This window comes from Lepisosteus oculatus, chromosome 4 (genome assembly GCF_040954835.1).
Source record: "Lepisosteus oculatus isolate fLepOcu1 chromosome 4, fLepOcu1.hap2, whole genome shotgun sequence".
NCBI lineage: Eukaryota > Metazoa > Chordata > Actinopteri > Semionotiformes > Lepisosteidae > Lepisosteus > Lepisosteus oculatus.
This window is the reverse complement of record NC_090699.1, coordinates 9,166,300-9,170,101: the sequence shown is the minus strand read 5'-3', so window position 1 is coordinate 9,170,101 and position 3,802 is coordinate 9,166,300.

The window sequence follows — 3,802 nt, the reverse complement described above, 5'->3', positions numbered from 1 at the left end:
TTATCTACAGTGGAACAAAGGAAAATCAACACAGTTGGTGTGACATTACTGTGTCCTACCACAGCCCACATGATTTAGCAATCATGCACATGACACACATGATTGCTAAATGTGACAGATCTTTAGGACATACACACAAAGCACAATTCAATTACAGAAAAGGCCATTTAGTCCATCAGGGCTAATCATCATCTATGCTGAGAATTGAGTTGTCTTCATTTTGAAAGGCCTCAGCTTCTATACCTCCACAAAGGGACGATAATTATTTTTGCAAAGAAACTTTTTAACATTCCAATAGATAGACGAAAAAGGAAACTTGCAGTAAAAAAGATAAAACAAGAGAATGCGCTAATCAAACAGGTTTTGGAGAAAGCACCTGACCACACTATCACAGGTTTAAAATGTAAACTAGTTCTACTTCATTCCATAAAATTGCGAAGTGGATAAGACAGAATTATTCTGTTTTCTATCCAGTCTTTGAAATGAGGATTCTTGTTCCAAATTTAACTTTTAAATAAAAGACAGGATGTCAGAAAAATGCTAGTATTTTTCATCAGGAGGGGACAAGCATTTTATTCACATACAACTAAAATCGCATTAGCAAACATCTGGTCTGAAAACATTTATTATAAACTCTGAGGGTCTTTTAAAGTTTAAGATGTGAGAAACTGGAGCAGAAACACCAGAGGAAAACAAGAAAAGATAATCGACAGGCAGTGAAATATGATGTTTGGACTGTGACACGTCAGTAGCAGTAATGCTGTTAGTCTGTCCTATAATATGTGTACTAATGAAAGTAAAGCTATAATGCTGTGAACTGAGAGGAAGCACAGAACAAGCAGTGGGACAGGTGCACAGCTGTGAATCACGTGTATTAATGAGCAAAGAAAGCAGAGATATTCTAGATGAGCCCATTGATTGTTCTGTCTGCTTTTAAAAATATTTTGCCTATAGTTTTATGTCTGTGTGTAATAGTGATGACAGACTACATGTAGTGTAATTCAGTGGGTCTTTACCATTTTTAAGATGAAAGACTAGAGATAATGTTTAGACCAAATGAAAAGAGATTTATATGGGAAAATGTAAAGAAAGTAGGTTTAGCAGGGTTACCTGATGTCTCTGCACAGATTTATCATTTATCATTAACTCCCACAGAGGTATAACAGCTCTTGATTATCTTAGCAATCTCAGATTATTGATTAATGAAACGCTTCTACATGTCTGGGGTCTGAAAAGTCCTGTTCTAGAGCACCTTTAGAAAATGAGACTAACATGTTTTGGGTTGTGATTGAGCCACTGAAGGCCTGACTGCTCCTTCTCAATGATTGTACAATGTTTGTTACCTTCAGTGTTTGAGCAAGATGACATTTCATGCATAATAAATCTTTGCAGATAGCAAAATGCATCATATAAGAATGGACAGAGTCTTATTCGGTCGACTGTATTCATTCACAGAAGTCCTCAGTCTCCACCTATGGTCTTTGCTCGTAATAAATTCACAGTATGTTCAGATGTCTAATCTTAAAAATCTGTGTTTAGTATACCCTTTTATCTCTTTTTAAGCATGGGCTCCTACTCTTAATATGTTTTTTTTCACTGTTTTTGCTGTATTTTGGAAAAATAAAAAAAATATGAAAAAGAATATTGGTCATTTTAACCCAGTATCCAATTTATTTTAGTGCTTAAAAAGTCTTAACTATCTTTTTTACTTGCTGAGAGTTAAGAGTCACAATCGACTAAATTAATTGCATATGAAATATGTTTTTAACACTGAGATATGAGGTATGTTGTAATAGTCATCTCCATTTGTTATGTACTGCGCCATAGAGCTCTATACAAGTGTAAGGAATTTATTACTATTTACAATGATTATTGTAAATTCCTGATGGCTGAATGGTCCATTATTTTATAATATGGCCATTTGAAGCTACTTTTTAAAATAATGGGCTATTCAGCCCTTAGGACTTTACAGTACTCATTATGAGTTAGGGTTTTTAATACATAAATAATACACATACATATACTGTATAATGTGTAAGTATTTTATACAACATATAAACCTATATACTGTATGTTTAAGTTACAATGTGTGTGGCACCCATTCCTACAACTGTCAGAAATATATACTGTATAGAGAAAATATATATATTTTCTAAACGTAAACTGTGAAAGTGAAAGTGACCGACTTGGCAGTTCCAATGTAAATTAAAAAATGCTAATGAATAATAAGTATGTTAAACAACAAGAATTTTACTTGTTGGAAGGCTGCGCCTGTACTCAAAATGAAGAAATTCACGGATAAATTCACTTTTTTAGTAAGCGGATTAGTCACCAAGAACTGTTTAAGGGGAATTTTCTTCGTCGTGATCAGGATCCAGCTTTTGCTGGCTAGCCCTGGGAATACTTAGCTAGTCATATGATTATTTCTGTTGTGTCATTTTTTTTGTCTGTTGCGTCTTGCTTTAGATATGTAAAAACATTTTAATCTAACAAGGACCATTTTGTCGATTCAACTAGTCATTCGAGATCCTAAATAATTTCCTACAGAAAATCAACTTAAATTGTTCAGTAATTTTATTCTTTTGTTTCTGTTTCGTGGTTGAAATAATTTAATCAGTTTGACCATGTCACATAAGAGTTTTTAAATCCACATTTGTACACATTATTGTACATTTCTAAAGCTGTGGTATGACTGCTGCTAAAAAAATAAGTGTTACTAGTGATGTGAGGACAATAGATTTGTGTTTTACTGGAATAAATACAGAGAGAACAGGACAAGAGAGACAAGGCGAAGCTGAACAAAAAATAAGTCATGACATTAAAGAAAAAATAGAGACATTAAAAAAAATGTTTCAGTCAGTTCAGTCAGTAAGATTAGTTGTTTAGCTAGGAAATAGTAAAGCACAGACATCAAAGGTGACCCTATTGTACAGTATGTTGTTTGTAAGAATGTGTAAGGGTAATGATACAGTACATGTTGTTTGGGTCAATCAGCGCTTCATACACCCTGTTGTGAAAAAGTAACTTGAACAGCTGGAGGTGAGTGAAGGAAAATTTCGACAGTGTGCTTTTTGACTGGTACAGTACGTTATGGACACACTTCAGGATAACTAAGTGAGCACAATGTAGTTCTGGATTGAGGCTGTGAATGGGACACCATAATATCTTCAGAGTATCCACTGACAAGTACTGTAAAAACATTTTCACAGTAATGGCTTCTTTTTATAGTACACCTGGGTGTTTCCTAGCGATCCGACTCTAGACTAATGTACTGTATAATGTCATTGGGTGTAACCGATATATTCTGTTGCTGTGCAAAAAAATAGTAATTTCTGTTTAAGTTCACACTTCATCACTCTAAAGCAGTTTTTCCTCACGTCAGTAACTGCTCTGAGGGGGTTCATTCAGATAGAGCCATGCACTGCATTTTCAAGGTAATTAAGAATGTAAAAAATAACCTTGACTCAGAAACACCCACGTACAGTAAATGTTCTTTAATGCTGATTATTCAGGAACAAGCCTCTTATTAAAGCTGACATATTCCGTTCAAAGATTATTTCCAACTTTACAATACATAGAGTACATTTAATGATATTAGATGAGAAACATTTCGTGTTCAAAACAGTTATTTCAAATCATCTTAAGGATGGAAAGATGCCTGTATTCACACACGTAAATTGGACAGTAACGTTACCTGAAATAAATTTACAGGTCAGTATTTGCATCTCCCTTTGAGACATTAACTGCGCGAAATCCTCAATGATGCACTCTCTGGTTGTATAACACCATTTTGGGTTGGGTA